This window comes from Corvus moneduloides, chromosome 7 (assembly GCF_009650955.1).
Source record: "Corvus moneduloides isolate bCorMon1 chromosome 7, bCorMon1.pri, whole genome shotgun sequence".
In the NCBI taxonomy this organism is placed as follows: domain Eukaryota; kingdom Metazoa; phylum Chordata; class Aves; order Passeriformes; family Corvidae; genus Corvus; species Corvus moneduloides.
The window spans coordinates 1,804,206-1,823,296 of NC_045482.1; the positions used below are offsets into that span (position 1 = coordinate 1,804,206).

Sequence of the window (19,091 nt, forward strand, 5' to 3'; positions counted from 1 at the left end):
CATTGCAAGGTGTATAATGGAGCACTTAAGGGGAATGCATAAATTAAATCTACATTTTTCACCAGGCTGGGGGATTTCTTCAGAGCTCAAAATGGTTATACCTAAAGTGGCTTTGCTCCAGCAGTTGAAGTCGCTGGATGCAATTAAAGGAGATGCAGGCCATCCTCAGCACCCAGGAGGGCTTTCTGAGGGAATTAGCAGCAAAATGGGATGCAGAATAAAACCCATGAGGCAAATATAGAATCATAAACTGATTTGGGTTGGAAGGGACCTTAAAGTCCATCCAGTTCCACCTCTGCCATGGCCAGGGACATCTTCCACTAGCCCAGGTTGCTCCAAGCCTGGCCTTGGACACTGCCAGGGATCCAGGGGCAGCCACAGCTGCTCTGGGCACCCTGTGCCAGGGCCTCAGCACCCTCACAGGGGAGAATTTTTTCCTAATATATGCTAATTTTCTGTGCAGTCTTTCCTTCATGAGTTTGAGAGACCCCCAGGATTCATTATTCCCAGAGCTGACATGGGCCACTTCAGGAACTTCAGGGCTCTTGATGTTTCCTTCCCCAACCTCCTCTGTAGCTGAGCAGCATCAATAGCGAAGGGGAATAAATGAATTCCAGATGAGAGCCCTGCATGCCGGTAGGTGGGAGCTCTCCAGGCATTCCTGGATGATTGCTGCCTGTTTACTATCCCAATATTTTTTTGCTAGCAGATTAAGGAAAAAAAATAAAATTGAACTCTTCCCTTCCTTCTCCTCCACAAAATCAGCTCGGTGTGCACTCAGGGAATCAGGCCATGGAGCTAAGGGATATATACCGGGGTACATTTCTGCTGCTGTGCTCCACCTCCAAGTTGTTTGTTTAAATACAGAGGAGCCTTCTGAAGGGCAAGAGCTCGTTTCACCAGGGTTCCCCAAGGGGGTGTCAGGGCAGCAGCGGGGTTGATGGAGCCAGCAGGGATTGGGTTTCACACTGCCCCAGCTGCCAAATGATCCCATCTCAGAGGTGCAGCCTGGGAGTGGATCCCACATCCAGCCTGAGCTCCTCAGCTTCCAGTCCAGACAGGGGCAGCTGGGGAAACAGAGTGATGAGTGGGATGGCACGAACACACAGGTCAGTTAAATGGTTTTTCTTCTTGATGGTGATTGTTAGAGCAACGGGAAGAGGTGGCATGTGATGATCCAGGAACTGGGTAGGTGGAATCATGCATGAGCATTTCTAGGCAAGTGCTGCTCAGCTCACAGTGTATTTTGGACCTGTTTCCTCCTTTTCTTTCTCACTTTTTCCTGGTGGGACCAGGGCAGACTCTTTGGCTCTTTGATGCTGCTTTCCCCTCACCTAATGCAGTTTTTTTTTTCAATACAGTGTCTTTTTCTGAAGAAGGAGAAGAATGGATGGGGCTTGGAGCAACCTGGAAGTGGAAGGTGTTCCTGCCCATGGCAGGGGGTGAAACGAGGTCTTTCAGGTCCCTTCCAGCCCAAACCATCCCGTGATTCTATGATCCAGTGAGGACAGGTAACTCCACAGGGAGCACTCTTTTTTCCCAGATGTGCTGCTTGGGATGTCACTAAGGATGGGTTTCCAAGCTTTGCCCTGAACTCTGCTCCAAGTCTGGTTTTCCCACCCACCCAATGATTTATGTAGAGTAGAGGGAGGCTGTGGGGCTCTCCAGGTGGGATTGCTCCCATGTGAACCTCCCCCATCCGTGTTCCTGCAGCTGGCATGGCACAAGCAGCCACCACAGGTGATGTTTGCTGTGTGTTCTGCCTGAGGGTGTGTGGAACAGGAGGCTTGCTCAGTCCTGCTCTTCTCCCTGCCACTTGGACACTTGAAAGGATTGACCCTGCAGGTTTCACCACCCCATTCCTGCCTCTTCTCAGGCTGGAGAAAGCCTGGATGCCCAGCACACCTCTGGCACTGCTTGGAAGGGTCCGTGCTATCCCCGCTAGGCAGGGGAAAGACAAGAAGCACTGGAGACAAATAAATGCTGCTGAATCAGCCATGCCAGGAAGTGAACCTTGTTCTTGTGGAGAGCTGGATCTTGCCAGCACAATAGCTGGATTACAAAGCCATTTCCTCCAATTACCTTCTCTGTCAAACCTCTGCGTTGTCTGGCACTAGGAGAGCTCGGATTCAAATTCGTTGTGAATCGGGGCGACGACACCAGAGATTTCTAAATTAATATCCTGCCAAGAGGAATTGAGCTTGTTTTTTCCAATCATGTCAGTTCTGATTCCTTTGCTTGTCAGGGAAAACTTGGGCCTGCCATCTGTTTTCAAGGGCACGGGGTAGAGGGGAGTCGTGGCTTGCTCAGCCCAGCACGCCGAGTTGCAGGGAGCTTTGGGGGAAAAAAGGGAAAAACAAAGTAAAAGGGCTTAGTGGGCCATTCCTGGCACCTGGCAAAGAGCAGAGGGGGAGACCAGAGGCACAGGGTGCTGGTGAGAAGGAAAAAGAGGGCGTGACCTCTTCATTGGAACAGTGGGAATGTGCACAGCAGAGTGGACTGGGATGAATTCCTGCTCTCTTCATGTCTGCCCAGTAGAGAGTCGTCAGCCATTCTGGATACATTAACCATGGTCTGTTTGCTCCACAGGCTGGATTAAACACATTCAACTGAGTGCCAAAGGACTCCTTTGCACTGCAAAACCCATGGACCTTAACATTTCCAGGAAAGGAGCAGCTCCTGTGGCGCTGAGCTGGGCTCTGTCTCACCCTAAATGCATGGGTTTATAAACTGGGGTGGCCCTGGGGCAGAGATCTCCACAGCTGGTGATGGGAATGCTGTGGGAAGGTAGGATGTGGAGAGGCTGGGGGTATTGGGGCCGTCTGCATGTCCCTGTCCTCTTGCAGACAGACTGGGACAGTCTTCAGAAAAGGGGGGATGCAGGGTGTGGGGCAGGGCAGGGAACAGCTCCATGCCTGGCATGCCTCCTTCTGTAGGAGCAGATTTGGGGCAATGCTTTGTGTCGCTCCTTTTGGCTCCCAGTGGCTGGAGGAGTCTGATGGGGTTGCCCAGAGCTGAGCCCCCGCAGCCGGTGCCGCTGGGGCTGCACGGCTCCTTTGTCACATCAAACGCTCTCCCTGGGCACCCAGCCAGGGGGTCACCCCTCTGCAAAGGCCCCGTCAGCCCTGGGTGCCAGCATTCCCACCCAGCCCTTGGGAAGGGACACCTGCTTCCCCCGGGCATCCCTGCCATCAGCTGCAGCTGCCAGCCTGGGGACTGTCCCCGCGCCTGGGGCCTTGTCCCTTCCCTCCCAGCCCCGTCCAGCTGCAGGCAAAGGGGCTGGGGGCAGGCAGTGCTGTCGGTGCCAGCTGCCAGCTGGGAAGGGGGAGGCTGCTGCTGTGCCAGCAGGGAATTTGGACAGGTTTCCAGACCTCTCTCCCGTGAGCTGTTTGTACAAACCATCTGCCTGCCCTGGGCACTGTGCTGGGGTCTGTGGGGAGCACGGTGGAGCTGAAAAGACACAGCCATGGGTGACATCCTTCTCCCTCAACACTGTCCCCACGTCCTGCTTGCGGCTGGCTGCACTGCTCGGCTCCTCACAGAAGGCTGGGAAGATGGGCAGCTCTCCGGAGGTGTTGGTGGTCAGCGCCGGGCGCTGCGTGGCCACCCTGTTTATCGCCCCCTGCACACCCAGCAGCCGCTCCTTATCTCTCTTCCCAGCGCTGGCGTGCTCCCTGCCAGAGTCTGGAGCTGGAGGAACCCATCTGTGTCACCCTTGCCTGCTCTGTCCTCCCTCCTGTGCCCGGCTGGGTGCTGGGGACAGTGCGGGTGCTGCGCTGGGAAATGCCGCTCACGGCTCCCGGGGGCTCCCTCAGCTCGGGCTTTGTAAATCCGAACAGATGTGGTTTAGAAAAACTTCAGCTTTGAGGCACGCTCGCTCTTCAGATGGCTTCCGAGGAAATTTGCACTTCAGTGGATGCGCGGAAAAATGGTGTTTTCAAAGTGAAAATGAAATGGAAACCAGCCTTCCCCCTCCCTCCCCCGGTGAAGCAGCGTTTGCAAAGTGGGGCCTCTGTTTTGAGATATTTGAAGCACACAGACGTCCTTCTTTTTGCTTCTTCCGCTTTGCCGTTCTTTTCTTTGCTCCTATTTCCCGTATTTTCTTTATGTCTCCAGTCCATTCCCAGGCAGCTCTCAGCTCCCCTCGCCACTTGTAGGGTGTAAGGTGTCAGGAGAGGGCTGCTGAAGGTCCCTTATTTTCCATTTTCCTGGGGATGAAATGTGCTCAGAACTGAAACTCTCTACGGAAACTTTCTGCTTTTTGCATAGATCAGGCTTTATAATTTATGCCTGCTTCCCTGAGGCTGTGCCTGAGCCTTGGGTCCTGCCTGGCACGGGAAGGAAAAGGGATGGCTTCTCAGGAGCTGCTGGCTTACCTGTGGATGGGGAGCCTGCTTGCACTGGCAGCTCCATAAAATCCTCACATTCTTCTGCATCTCCTTCCCTCTCTGGCTGGGGAGAGGATGGGGGGCCTTTTGGCAAGTGGATGTTCAGGACCAGGGGCGGTGGATTCAAACTGACAGAGGGCAGGGTTAGATGGGATATTGGGAAAAATGAGGCACAGGGTACCCCAGAGAAGCCGTGGCTGCCCCTGGGTCCCTGGAAGTGTTCCAGGCCAGGCTGGATGGGGCTTGGAGCCACCTGGGCTAGTGGAAGGTGTCCCTGCCCATGGCAGGGGGTGGGACTGGACAATCTTCAAGGTCCCTTCCAACCCAAACCATTCCATGCTGCAGCGTGCAGCATTCCTGTGCCCACACAATGGATTTAAGGGAAGGAGGTTGTGCTGTGTGAACCTGTGTGTGTGAGCGAGCTTGGACACGGTGTCCTGAGCATGGAGACCTCGGAAGCGGGGATGCAGAGGGATACCCCGGTGTTGGAATAGACAGGGAGGAGCAGAGGCCGTGCCAGATGCCAGCTGCACATCCCAGATCCTGAATCCCGAGGCTGAGCCCTCAGGGATGGTGTGAGGGAGGCCGGACCCCGCTCTGCGGATCGGTGGCGACGAGACCCCCGCGTCCGTGCTTTGTACGAGGAGCTGCTCACGCGGCCTCGGCCGAGCCAGCATCTCCTTTCAGCGGGAGAAGGGAGCAGATGTCTCATTCTTGCGGCTCACAATGCGGCCCTCCCAGCACAGCGATCCATCAGGGGGCTCGGCACGGCCCCACAGAAAAGTCCCTGACACGTTTTTACAGCAGGGCCAGGTTCTCACCACTTGTGTGCATTGGTGCCCCTTGACAAATAGCTCTTGGCTCTGGTTTTGTTCGGAGTCACGCTGGTGTCAAGCATGGGGCTCCCATTCAAGTGCCCACCAACAGTGGCCCACAACTCGCCATTTCCTCCCCTTTTCTTGCTTTGTTTCCCCGTGACAGTCACTCAGAAATGTTTTTTTTTATCCCATTGGGTATTTTTAAAGACAATTTTCAAGGAGCAGAGCAGTGCCTCTGTAATACGGGCCATAGAATGCCTTGGGAATACGTGAGGTGAGGAATTCCTGTTTGCATGGTTGTGTTGCTGACACGACGTTTAATTGCTTTTTTTCCCCCCCCTTTTTTTAGGCAATTTTTCCAACAAGCTGATTTATGGAGCTGGCTGGCAAAGCCTTGAATGCATTGAGAAATACAACTTGTACAACGGACCAGTGCCTCATTAATGAATGGTTCTTCTTTAAACTGGGATCTCTGCTCCTGACTGCTCTGAGCACCCTGGGCATGGAGGAGAAGTAGGACCAGGCAGTGTGAGCTCCCAGGGTGCTGGTAAAACCCATGGAATTCAGCCATGTAGAGTGCCACCAGGATGTTCTGTGGAGAGCTTCTGGTGATTGAAAGTTTAGGTTTATAACTGAGGAGTTCTTTGTGTCCCCCAGACTGCGACTTTCTGCCGTACCTCTCCAGCTGCAGCTCCCCTCTGATTCAGCGAGCGGGTTGTCTGCTCTGAGAGCATTTTCCATCACTTGAGCCTGGAAGGGAAGAGGGTTTATGGAACGGGGAGCACGAGGCACCAGCTCAGCACATACCAGAGTGAGTATGTAAGCGCGCGCAGGTCAGAGATGGAAGTGCACGAGTGGTCTTGATCATGTTAAGCCACTCTGTGTTCCCAGGTCCAAGGGCCGAGCTGAGAATGTGCAGCACTTTTTGCACAGGGACATTTGCATCTCGTCTAAGGAGAGCTCTCCCTCTGCCCTGGTCTTGCATCTCCTTCCAATTAGTCTCAGCCTGTTAATGGACTTAGAGCTGCTCAGCTGAACTCGTGGTGTCAATGCTGCAGGTTCATCATCTCCTTATGGTCTTAGCCTCCATTCCCTTCCATTCTGGCAAGTCCATTATGATGTCTGTGACCTATCAGTGTTTCTCTCTCCTTCTGACCTGTCCATGTTCCCCCTACTGCCATCATTGTGGAGGTTTTTTGATGGCCCTTCCTAGGTCTTACCCTTTGTCTAGAGATCAGCTTCCACTCCAGCCTTTAAAGTCATTTCCTGCTTCTTTCCAGCCAGGTAAAGCCTGCGGGGATCCTGTGGCAGATAATATGAGAGGCTCGCCTGGTAATTAAAAAGTCAGGATCTGTAATTAAATTTTCTATAAAGCTCTCAACCCCAAGGTGTGCCTTTATCCCTCTATTAATTAGCACAGGGAAGGGACGCTCCTGTCTAGAGGCAGAGGACAAAAATAGGAGCAGGGACGAAACAGAATTGGCTCCTTTGAATGATAAATATTGTTCCCTTCATGCCTTAAATAAAATGAGAGCTTGGCTAAAACCAGTGGGGTTTTAACTCTTGGAAGCACTGACTTAAAAAAGAATTGGAGGAAATAGTCCTGGACTAGGCACCAGAGACCTCTTCCAGCAGATTCCTGTCATTCCAAGGCGAGCTCAGCAATACCTGTGTGATTCTTGGGAAATGTTGGTTTGACCTCTTTCTGGGACTGCTGAAATGTGCTTTTTTTTTGCAGGCAGGAGGCTCGGGAGCTCACACAGTTCCTTGGGCTCGCGTGTTAGCCCTCGTGAGCTGTGGCTTTGGGAAGACACCAAGTATTGGAAGCACTGTTAGCACGTCATTACTTGGGTTTTGAAAAATTTTTTTTTGATTAGCAGCTTGGAAGCAGTTGAAAAACTCTTCCCTGAGAGGGACTGTCTGAGAATGGTTTTTTTCCCAAACCTTCATTCGGAATTGATTATCCAGTCCTATTTACTGGAAGGAGAACTTGATGTACCTCCATATAAATCTACAGGCAGCAGGGCTTGTGCTGCCAGATTCAAAGGGAAGAGGAGATTCCCCTTTGGTTGAGGGCAATATCCAGCAAAAGCAGATATTGTCTGGCAAATCTTGTTAATATTGAGGATTCAAGGGTGACTGGGCTGGAGAGCACAGCAACTGGATATCTGTAGGATACCAGCTTGGGAACCATGCAGCTGTGCCAAAAAAATGGGGGTTCCAGGAGGTCAGAGTAGACAGTTGAAGTGTTTGTTGGTTGGCTGGAGTAACTTAGGAATAAAAATGAAAAAAAGAAATCAAAAAGCTATTTCAGTTGATCCTATTGAAGGATTTGGGGGACAACTGGGAGAAACACTGTCCAAGTGATGGCAGCTGGACTTCTTCCCCTTGATGCGGGCTAATGGCCACCTTTGGAAGGGCTGCTCTGTGGTTCCATTCCCAAGCCTCCGAGGACTCACAAATCCCCACTGGGAAGCCAACAGGAGAGCACTGTGAGCTGCTTTGGAGGTGTGGAGGTGAAAGTGTGTTAAGACGTGACTTTAATTCACCGCAGAGCCTTGGAGTTTTTTCCGGGAGGTCCAAGCGTGCTCGGATGTCTTGGCTCTGCAGTTGCAGGGATGCTGAGAGACGGCTGAGCTGTCGGGGGCGGTTCTGACTCGTGGGGTTCCTCGAGACAGGCAGCTTCCCTGGTGGGTGTGACTTCTTTAGGTTTGGGCTTGTTTTCCTCATTGCGCAATTCCTTGGAATAATGCCCTTTGACTTTTCCTCTTCGTCCTGCTCCGTGACTCAGGTCGAAGGCATCTGACTCAGGGAGGTTGTTTCATGGGGTGTTTTGTGCTTTTCCAGATGTGCAGGAGCTCTGGGACCGTAACTGGGATGGAGATGAGTGTTACGAGCGGTGCTGGTGCTCAACTCTGGTTCTGCCAGAAAGGGAAAGGGGACGAGGCTTTGGTACAGCCCAGAGGATCCTCACATTCCATCCAGGTACAGCTGATGGCACCCCTTTGGAGCTGGGACAGGTGACAGGTAACCACTGAGCTGTGGTTCAGGTGAAACCACCACCAAAGTGGTGTTCCCAGGTGGGCGAGAGGCCGATGGCCGCTGGGCTGTGCCAGCCACGGTGTGGCCACAGCCCCAGGGCAGGGCCCGTCCCCTGCCCGGCCCTGCTGAGGCCCCTCGGGGCCGTGTCCAGCTCGGGGCCCTCCGGCCAGAGGGACCCTGAGGGGCTGGAGCGGGGCCAGGGCAGGGAACGGAGCTGGGGAGGGGCTGGAGCCCCAGGAGCGACTGAGGGAGCTGGAAAGGGGCTCAGCCTGGAGCAAAGGAGGCTCAGGGGGGACCTTGTGGCTCTGCACAAGTCCCTGACAGGAGGGGGCAGCCGGGGGGGAAATCGGGCTCTGCTGCCAGGGAACAGGGACAGGAGGAGAGGGAACGGCCTCAGGCTGGGCCAGGGGAGGTTTAAATTGGACATTGGGTAAAATATCTTCACTGAAAGGGTTCCAACAGACCTGGCACAGCTGCTCAGGGCAGTGGTGGAGTCCCCGTCCCTGGAGGGATTTAAAAGCCACGTGGATGTGGCACTTGGAGACAGGTTGGTGGTGGCCTTGGCAGTGCTGGGTTAAGGGTTGGACTCCATGATCTCAGCAGGCTTTTCCAACCTTAAGAATTCTATGATTCCATGAAAGTCAAGGAACTCGCTGCAAGATGCAGTGGTTCAGCACAGATCCTCCCTGGAGACACCTCACGAATTGAGGATCCAAAGTCCGACACTGGAAACTGTCCAGGCCTCCCTGCTTACCTCCCACGTCTACTGAACCTGCTTGATCCTGGAGCCATTAAAGTGGCCTAAGGTTCTTCCTCTTCGTCACCCAGCACCATCCCTCTCTCCCTACAAGGAGTGTCCAGGATGAAGCCACACAGGTTTCCAGCTTGGACTCTCCGGAGCCAAAGCAAACCGAACTCTTAAATACTTCTGAACACTTGAAAGGCCCCTCAGATACTGTGATATTGAGCCCAGAAATGCTGGGCTTATTAACTGCTGATGACCCTGGAGGGCTGCCAGCGCTGGGAACGGCTCGTGCTGTCATCACAGTGTGGGGAAAAGCTGGCTGAGCACCGAAGGCCTTCAGGTAGGTGTTTCTGAGCAGCCTGAGCTCAAACTGGGGGGTTTAGCACCGGGAGGGACCTTAAACTCCATCCAGTGCCACCCCCTGCCATGGGCAGGGACACCTTCCACTGTCCCAGGTTGCTCCAAGTGCCATCCAGCCTGGACTGGAACACTTCCAGGGATCCAGGGGCAGCCACAGCTGCTCTGGGCACCCTGTGCCAGGGCCTTCCCACCCTCACAGGGAGGAATTTCTTGCCTCCTGGGATATATGTTTCACTTTGCAGTGAAAAATACATGGTAGCAGTTTGAACACTTGTGCCTTCCACCCTGCAACAAGCCATGCGCTTTACCCCTTTTCCCTTTTTCCCAATTTCCCAGGCAGAAGTTTTTTCACTAAATTCCTACTGGTAGATCTTCCTCCTTTTCATGCTGTGCAAAGACCTGGCAGTGGGGTCAGGACTTGCAATCCACAGCTGGCCTGAAGTCTCGTGATTCAAAGTATCATGGAAAAGGTACTGGAAAAGGGCAGGGGGAATTTCAGAGTGTTTCAGAGGGAGCGGTGTCCGATGTGAAAGCACATGTGCTGAGCTCCATGGAGCCAAGCCCCTTTGTCTTAGAATTATAATGTTAATTAGACCTGACCAGGCATTCCCCAATGTTGATACGTGATGATTTTTGCAGGTTGAATCTTCCAGAGGAAAGTATGTTGAAAGAATTTTAATTTTTGCCAAAAAATGACCTTAAAATAAAAAAAACACCACAACAAAAAAACCTCCAAACCTTTTCAAACCCCTTTTGGCACACACCTAACCTGCCTTTGCCCCGTTCCCCCCTAAGTAACATTCCCAAAGTCCCACTAGACATTTTGGAAGGCCAAGGAGCAGGAGTGCTGCTTTACTTTTCCTTGGACACACATCTGGTGTTATGGGATTGCATGTTCCAGCTGGGATTGACCTCAGCCAGAGCTTGGCTTCATGGAAGCAGGGTCAGTGTTTTCAGTGCTCTCACCAGCATAAATGGAATTGGGGGCAAGTGGAGCTGGGACCATGCAAAGTGATCATCACAGGAAAATGAGGCTGGAACCACATCCATTCCTGTCTCCTGTCTGTGATTTTTCAGCTGGGTGGCTGATGGGAATAGTGGGAATCCAGCTGTCCTCTCTGCTGTTCTGTGTCACGACAAGAGAGCTCTGAAGGAAATCAGAAATGTGGTTCTTTCATCTTGTTGTCCTAAAAGCTTCTCTCAGTTCCTCCTCTGCGCTGACTCCTGGCTGTCGGTGAGGTGGTTGCTCTCTTGCTGGAATTTCATGGAATCAGAGAATCATTAAGGTTGGAAAAGCCCTCTGAGATCATGGAGTCCAACCATTCCCCCCAGCACTGCCAAGGCCACCACCAACCCAAGTCCCCAGGTGCCACATCCATGTGGATTTCAAATGCCTTCAGGGATTTCAGCTCCACTGCTGTCCCGGGCAGCTGTGCCAGGGCTGGACAACCCTTTCAAGATACTTTTCCTACTCTCCAACTAAACTGCCCAGTGATGCCATCCTGGCAGGACCTTGCTTTTCTTAGCACTTTGGATGCCATCAAGTTACAGGGCATCCCAGGAAAGTGTTAATTTATTCTGACTTCAAGAATATTCTTAGGTTCTTCTGCTAATCACCCCTCCAAAGGATGGGCATGAACCCTCATCCCCTGCTCCCACTGCCTCTAACCCTTGGTTTGGTGAAGGATGCTTGTCCAATTCTCCACTGTCCTGAGCCTTGAGCTGAATCCATGTTCCTTATCTTCCTGTGGGTGATGATAATGAGTTTGCAGCCCATGTATTCCTACTGTTTCTCTGGAGAGAGTCTCCTGAACGTTTCTATTTATAAGCCCATGGGAGATCATTGCTTCCTGAAATGATCCCAGCTCCAGCCTGTGTGTTCCTTGTCAGTCTTGGACTGGAAGAGACCTTAAAGCTCATCCAGTCTCACCCCTGCCATGGGCAGGGACACCTTCCCCTGTCCCAGGTTGCTCCAAGCCCCATCCAACCTGGCCTTGGATACTTCCAGGGATGCAGCAGCCACAGCTTCTCTGGGCACCCTGCTCCAACTTGAGTTAGGACAAGATCTTAGGCTTAAAGGAGGCTTAAGTTTGAATGTGTTCCCAGTCCGAGTTAAAGGGTTTCCTGTCTAGCAGAGAATCTGGGGGAACTAAAGGCAAGATCCTGATTGTTTCATGTATAATGTATAAATTTATTCTGGATAAAGTAGTGCTTGAAATCGTCTGACGAGGTTATCAGGACAGGTCACCAACCAAAGGGTCATTCAGACTCCCTTTTGTCTTAGCCCACAGTCTCCAGGGCTTAAGCAAAGCCTTTCAGACGAGGTCAAGGACAAAGATGTGAGGACTTTCCTGTGGAGGGTCACACTTTGGTTGCTATCTTGATTAAATTAAGCCTTGTACACGATGAACTCACATAAATTCATGCTCGCCACTTCCCTCCACGCTTTATTAGGTGCTTTAATTGTTTTACACCCTTTTCTGCACTTTGCCTTAGATGTGCTGAACATCAGGAACTTTGTTTTCCTTTCTACAACAGTTGGTGACTGGCTTTTGACTGGAGTAATCTTGGCACCAGTCCTCTCCTTTGGGAAATGCCCCTGTGAACGGGCCAGAAGGAGTTGATGACATTGCTCTGCCCGGAGGCTGCTGCGGCAGGGGAAGTCTGTGATTAGACTTCAACAGGCTTTGGACCAAGTCTGTTCTAAGGAGACGGTGTCAACTTGCTGCTATTTCCTGAAAATCAGCCTGGCCTGGAGCAGGGATCACATCCAGAGGGCTCTAATCAGTCTGGCCTGTCAGTGGGACCCAACCCATGAGCTCTGCGATTACAGGGGATACCACAGGCCCACGTAAGGCCTGGATAACTCCTTCTGTTTATTTTAAGCATTGCTGCGAGTATGAGCCTGGTCAAAGCAGCGCCAGTGGTGGAAGAGCGAAGAACCTGAGCCTTTCCACATGGAATGTGACTTCATTTTCCAGCTCCTTCCTACTCAAGGAAATATTGTTAGCAGATGGTGCAGTCACAAAACCATCATGTACCACTCCGTTATTATCCGGATGGATTTACTGCTGCAGGGAAACCTTCCTGCTGCCTCGACCAACACGTGGAATTGTTCTGCTCAAGATCCATCCAGTGCCAAGATGTAAATACTCCACATCCATTTCCCTGACAGACTGGTTTGCTGTTGTTTCCTTGAAATCCCAGCCTGGGCTTAGCAGGATGGACAGAAAGGCCTGGAGATCTCGAGTCCTTTTGGGGTCAGAGAAGGAGAGACTCCGTTCCTTGCAGGAAAAGCAGTTGCCATGGTGCATAGCAGCCTCGGTGTGAGGTTGTGTCCTCTGTCCCATCTCACCTCTCAGAGGAGATGGGAAAATGCTCAGCATTCCAGAAGGAAGGGGACTTCCTGCAGGTGCCTCTGGCTTCTTTGCTCACCTGCTGGCCTGAGTTGTTTCATCCACTTGCCAAGAAACTTGGAAGAAATAATAAAGGACATAACGCCACGAGGCAGAGCTACATGGAAATCCTGGGAAAGGGCCTCTCCATCCCATAGTGTCAATGATGCCAACCTCTGGCTGTGGCTTTCCTTCCCATTTTCAGGCTCCCATCAGCCTGCCCTGAAAGCTGGGCAGGTCCAAAACACCATTCCATGCTGAAACCAGCTGGGAAAAGTCTCACAGATGAGAGGAGTTTCTTCTTGGAGGAGAGCCCCAAATTATCCCAGAGAGCCATGACTCCAAATGAACAATCCTCTCCTTTTCCACTCAGATCAGAGATGGGGAAGCATCAGTGTTGGAGCTCCAGGCTGGCTCCAGCAGGTTATTCTCCTTGCCCAGGTTATGCTCTCTTAAATTTCCCAACTTTCTTGGCTGGCAGCAGCGTTTTTGAAACAGCATCCACGGAAATTATGGTCTTGCTCCACTGCCCACACTTGGATGACAGCTGCCTCTGGCTGGAGCTCTTTAAATCTAGTGGCTTGCATTTAAATAAGTTTCATTTATTAAAATTAGGTGAAACGTAACTCTTCCCATAAACAATATTTGGTTTTTTCAAGACCCGCTCAGAAATTTCGTCTTTTCCTTTAATTCAGCCTTTTGATTCATTTTGTGTTTTTTCTTGCCAATTATTTACGTGTGTACAGCCCATATTTGTGTGGGTTTGGTGCTGATCAGCTGCGTGTGTGTTTATAATAGCCCTTGTGTTATCCCAGCCAGCAGCCTAAAAACACTTCCAAATTATTCCACATCAGAAGCAATGAGGGTTTGGATAGACTCCTAAGGGAAAGTCTTGAAATGGTGCCCAAACCTCAGTCCCAGTGCTGTAAGTCAGGCACGTGGCTGATATTTTATCCACCCCAGCTTGGACTTTCGCAGGCTGTTTTGTTTGTGGAGGAAACGGGAACTTGGGAGCAATTCTAATCAGCAATTTCTTGGAGATGGGCTTCCTCCATTCCTTCATCCTCTTTTCCTCTCCTCACACACGTGCCTGCGCTCCGTCCTTGGTTTCTAAGGAATGATAGAAAATTAGTGCGCAGGAGCACAACGGGCAGGCTGGACTGGGACAAATGCCTCGGTGGAGAGGAGCTGACCTGGCTTGTGCCTTTGGAATGATGCTGATTTTATGCATAAAATATTTAAAAAATACATTTTATGTGTAAAACTTGGATGACTGTAGGTGGGTGAGCACCAAGGATTTCAAGTCCAGCGCTGTCAATAAAGTTTGGGGTTCAGACCTAAATAGTGCTGTAAAAAAACCTGGAAATGCTCCAGGAAATCCTAGAGTGGTTTGGGTTAGAAGGCACCATAAAAACCATCTTGTTCCACCCCCTGCCAAGGGCAGGGACACTTTCCACCAGACCAGGTTGCTCAGTGTGGAAAAAAAGCAGTATTGTCTCGAAACCAAATTCCTACATGCGAGTTCAGTGCTGGAATTCTTTGCTTTCTAGCTGGACTAAATAAGCCATTGTTTTCTGAAAATGTTGGCATTACTGTGGCTTGAAGACTCAACACCTGAGCCAGCTCTGGTCTTGGGCCCTCAGTTACTCATAAATAACCCACCGTACTCTTGGAGTAAAGATCACTTTTTAAAAATGTAATTTAAAACCTGCACACGCATTGATTTAGGAATGCAAAATGATTTTGTTACTATCTCATCTCAAAACCTTTTCCTTGGCTGTCTGCAATTCCGAATTGCAAAATGTGTTCCAGAAACACCCTTGTTGTGTCCTATAACTTGAGGTAAGACATTCCATGGGGGTTGTTTGTCTCAAAAACATTAAAACATCATGGACAATGTGGACTCCCCATCCCTGGCAGTGTCCAAGGCCAGCTTGGACGGGGCTTGGAGCAACCTGGGACAGTGGAAGGTGTCCCTGCCCATGGCAGGGGGTGGAATGGGATGGGCTTTAAGGTCGCTCCCAGCACAAACCAGTCTGAAATTCTCTGATTAAGAGATCTCTCTCTCTCTCTCTCTCAGAGTTTGGTAACTCCTTGAGTTGAACACCTCACAGAGGTTCTGCTCTGAGGCTGACAGAGGGACCTAAATTTCTTCTTCTTAGGGTGGTGCAGAAGTTCAGAAAACTGATCCAGGTCCTCTTGGATCACTTTGTCCTTTCCTCTGCAACTTTCTAGAAGAAACCCAGGCATCTGGTGGCACTGAGTGACCTTTCAGAGAAGGGCAATCACTGCTCTGGAACCTGGGCCAGTGCATTCCCTCATCAGGACAATGAAGCTTTTACCTCTCCTGAAGCAAGGAGGCATTTTTAAAGTGCTTCACACCTACTTTAAATCTCAGTGAATCCCAGGAAACTTCTCTGGCTGTGGCCATGTGGTATCTATTGTTAAGCAGACTGTTAAAATTAATCAACCCAGATTAAGCAGCCAAAATTATCACTCTGCTGAATCTGCTCCCTCAGAGACAGACCCTTAAAGAGGCTGAGCGCTGATTAAATGTCCGAAAAACCCTGGCAGGAATTGCCTGTGGAAAGCACGGAAAAATAAATGTATGGGATGTGAAAGGCTCAGTGCATTGATCTGCTTGAATCCAAATGGATTGAATCCAAATCTCCTCCACCTGAGGAGAGCTTCTGTATCCCAAATTCCCGTGCTCTCTCCCCAGGGGTGTTATCCTGCGAGTTCATTACTGCTGCTGGCTCTAAGTCCCACCCCAGTACACAGAGCTATCAGCAAAAGAGATGAAAAAATAAAATAAGTTGGTAAATATCCATGGTTTGCCTCAGAGTTTAGGCTGGAGGCTTAAGCTCATCCTTGGAGGAAGTCCTGCTGCATCCAGGGTGGGAGATTGGGAAGGAAACTCAAGCCCCTGTGCCTCCATGTGCACCTGTTGGAAGTGGAGGGCAGGAGGATGAGGAACAATTCACTTGTGAATTTTCCCACTAGGCTGCTGGAACTGAAGCATCTGGATCACTTCTGGAAGGTCTGTTGGACCCCTGGGCAGGCTGGATCCCTGAGGGAAAGGGTGCTGCCTTGTGCTAGCTGAGCATTGAGCGGGTTAAACTGGATATTAGGGGAATTTTCCTCATGGAAAGGGTGGTTGGGCATTGGAACAGGCTGGCCAGGGAAATGGTGGGGTCACCATCCCTGAAAGTGTTCCAAAATTGTGTGATGTGGCACTTTGAGAACGTGGTGGTGGTGCTGGGTTGATGGTTGCACTTGATGATCTTAAAGGTCTCTCCCAACCTTAACAATTCCACGTTTCTGTGTCTGCAGAGCCTCCTTCCTCCTCTCCTTTCCCTGGTCTTCCCTCTCCCTGTCTCTGAGAGCACCTCAGCAAGTCTGCAGGCAGCAATCACCCTCATCCACAGTGGAATTTAATCTCCTGGTAATTAGATCTGCAAAATCACATCAGGAATGTTTCCACTTAAACAGAGGGGCATTCCTGCCGAGACTTGGACTGTCTTGGAGTAAGCAGAGTGCTGTCAGGGTCACACACAGGATGCTGGGCTGGAAATTTGGGTGGGAGGGGGGCAGATCCTGTGGTTGAAGAGAGTGGCTGCAGTGCCTCTGGAATTGTGCTGGGATCGTGCTGGGTGGAGACTTGACTTTTGAAACCCAGCAGATGATGCCTGAAACCCAGGAATCTGTTTAATATCATTTACAGTTCCACCCCAGCTCTGGGTAGTGTGGCCCTCCAGCCCAAAGGACATCTGGTGCCAATAGTTGGTTTTGGACTATTTTGTGGTTTTCTGAAAGGCAAATAGTTTCCATGCAGGGCTAATGGAGGAGCTGCTGGATGTGTCACACAGCCCAAAGCAGAAGAAATAAAGTGAAACACAAAAGTGGTCACAGATCTGTACTTCTTACAAGACCTGGAATTTTGCATCTCTTGTAATTCTGTCTTTTTGATTTCTTCCCCACAGTAAAAACTTGTCCAGGAGCTGCTCAACAAATTTTGACAAAGGCCTGGAGTGCCAGGACAAGGGTGAATGGTTTCAGACTGCAGGAGGGCAGGGTCAGATGGGATATTGGGAAGGAATTCCTGGCTGGGAAGGTGGGGAGGCCCTGGCACAGGGTACCCAGAGCAGCTGTGGCTGCCCCTGGATCCCTGGCAGTGCCCAAGGCCAGGTTGGACATTGGGGCTTGGAGCAGACTGGGACAGTGGAAGGTGTCCCTGCCATGGCAGGGGGTGAGACTGGATCAGCTTTAAGGTCCCTTCCAGCCCAACCCATTGTGAGATTCTAAATTCCCTGAGAGCCTGTCCGAACTTTTTGTCTGATCTGTTTGATCTGAGGCCATCTGAAGGCTCCCTTTTCCCTGCCATCATCTTTTGGCAGGAAGAAACAGTGATGGAGCCGCAGGGAATAAGCTCCACAGTGGGGCCAGCAGCAGGTCCTGCAGCTGGAAGCCAGGGCAGCCCTTGGGTCTGTGCCCACTTGGCAACCCCCTCCCTGAACCCAGGGCTCATTGTGGGCTGGGCAGGGGCTGGGGGCTCCCAGAGCCAACCCAGAGGGCCTGGCCAGCAATTCCTGGCAGACCTCAGGGCTGATTTGCATCTCCTTCGGTCCCACCAGCCCACCTTAATGAAGAGCTCTGCCTTGCCTTTGACTCCTTTCCAGGACGCCAGATTTGGGAGGCTGCAAAGAGACAGAAAGTCTGCACAGTTTGTTGAGGAGGAAAACATTGAATAAATCTCTAAACCAGAGCATTTTCCATGGTGCTCTGGGAATGCTCCTGGCATTCCCTGGTGTGAACAGGCGAGGATGGGAGGGCAAACCCTGCGGCACCTGCCAGACGCTGGATTCCCTTCCCACTCCTGATTTTACTCACACAGCTTCACTCCAGGCTGAATATCCCAGCAGAGCTTGTCAAGAGGGAGGGAATTCATATATTCTTGCTCTCTGCAGCTGAGATGAGGGCATTTCTCCATGGTGACTCTGCTCTGCAGTCCCATGGCACAGCAGTGACCTGAACTTGGGGAACTCCCCAGACTTACAGACACAAAACAGGTGCTTGGTAACATAAATCCTGATTTTCCAGATAAATGCCAGTTCTCTTTCTATGTCTTCTGAGCTCTGCCTCACTATTTTATATCCTTCAGAACTCACTTTGCTGGTTGCATGTCGTGACACCTATCTTATGGTGTTGTTTTCATCTGTTAAAAACAGTCTTTTTTTAAAAGCAAATTTTTCTTTGTCTGCGCTTCACCTTATAAAAGACTCGTTTGAAACTCTGGTTGCAATCATTCTGGTGTCAATCACCAGTATTTTCTACATATGTAAAGGAGATGGATTTGAATTCAAACGTGGCTTCAAAATGTAGAGTTTGGAGGTTTTTCCCCAAGGTGAAATAGGTGTGATTTTAAAATGTTTTTTGTCTCAATGTCAAAGTGAATTTTAACTGCCTTTATTTTTAAAGCAGATAGTTGGAGTACTGATAATGAGACTTTTGGACAACTTGGCTTGAAAAACTGATGCCTTGAAAGCTGTGAAACGTCTGAGAAAGGCTGACGACTTTTTTTTTAGGCGCTTGATGAAAAATAATCATGGCTCTGGGAAGGGGCTTATTATCCCTGACTCTTGTTGGTTCTCTCCAACCTGTCTTGTCACTGGTGATGGAAACCTGTCTCTGGTGATGGAAAACCTGTCACTGGTGATGGAAACTCATCCCAGAACTCTTCTCCTGGACCTGACTCAGTACAGGATTTGCTTCTGGAAGTGCTGTCACACGTAACCAAAGCTTGTGGCTCTTATAACTCACTTGGCATGAGCCAGCCTGGCACTTTCCTCAGCAGGGCTTATCCCAGACTGGTTTAAAAGCTGCAAGGCAAACAAAAAAGAGGATTAGACCAAACCAGCTCCAGAGCACACGTTGTACATACTGATGCTTTGTTAGAACAGGAGAAGGCTGGAAAAAAATGCTGCCCGTGTTTAATGGGGATGCAGGCTTGCTTCCTGAATCCCTGCCTGCTTTGCCAAGCAGATACTCTGCATCACTGAAGGAGCCAAGCTAATGAGATGATGGGTTATCACTTCAAGAAATAAAAGCCTACCACTGGAAGAACGAGATTTCTGTGGGAATTGTGCTAAAGCCTCGGTTTGATCGCTGGACTCTCCTCCTGGGGCTGTTCAGGGGAAAGCACTGAGCCTTGCAAGTGTTTCCACATAGATGGCTCTGCATCTCCAAGCAAAAAAAACCCCAACCCTGGAGTCACTTTATATCCTGGGTTTTACCTCAGCTAAGCCAAGGGCTGAGCAATGTTGAGGCAATTTCAAAATGTGGC

General features: G+C 50.7%; 1 protein-coding gene and 1 long non-coding RNA gene across 3 annotated transcripts in view; one reads left to right on the forward strand and one right to left on the reverse strand.

Moving 5' to 3' along the window:
* Positions 1-19,091, reverse strand: part of LOC116446882 — a 781,927-nt gene that overhangs the window by 649,902 nt on the left and 112,934 nt on the right. The gene's annotated exons all lie outside the window — the stretch shown is intronic.
* Positions 1,409-13,408, forward strand: LOC116446890. Of its 2 annotated transcripts, XR_004241426.1 has the most exons (7): positions 1,409-1,511; positions 2,590-2,787; positions 5,556-6,017; positions 8,054-8,191; positions 8,890-9,333; positions 9,690-9,823; positions 11,892-13,408. It is a non-coding gene; the product is annotated as an uncharacterized LOC116446890 (long non-coding RNA). The 2 variants fall into 2 exon arrangements; XR_004241425.1 differs by lacking the exons at positions 8,890-9,333; positions 9,690-9,823 and having other exon boundaries at positions 2,590-6,017.